The sequence below is a fragment of the Oryzias melastigma genome, linkage group LG8 (assembly GCF_002922805.2).
Source record: "Oryzias melastigma strain HK-1 linkage group LG8, ASM292280v2, whole genome shotgun sequence".
Taxonomy (NCBI): domain Eukaryota; kingdom Metazoa; phylum Chordata; class Actinopteri; order Beloniformes; family Adrianichthyidae; genus Oryzias; species Oryzias melastigma.
Window position 1 is genome coordinate 14,315,078 of NC_050519.1, and position 239 is coordinate 14,315,316.

General features: G+C 66.1%; 1 protein-coding gene across 1 annotated transcript in view; it reads right to left on the reverse strand.

Moving 5' to 3' along the window:
- The window catches only part of LOC112146193 (GTPase IMAP family member 8), an 18,532-nt gene that overhangs the window by 12,740 nt on the left and 5,553 nt on the right, over nucleotides 1-239 (reverse strand). The window lies entirely within an intron of this gene.

The window sequence follows — 239 nt, forward strand, 5'->3', positions numbered from 1 at the left end:
ACCGCGCGCGGGCGTCCCGCCCTCCAACTCACCGGCTGCTCTCACTAAATCACGAGCGGGTCTCCAACCTCCGAGCTGCGAGCTAAAACCGGCCGGCGCTAGGACCTGGAGAGCTCCTGCACTCTACCTCGGCTCCGGTTCGCGTCCAGTACCACGTCTGGTGGTACCGGTGTAGGTAGCAGATGTGCTCGCGGCTCGCGTCCCGAGAGCTGCGGACGTTCCGGACAGCAAGCTCACCG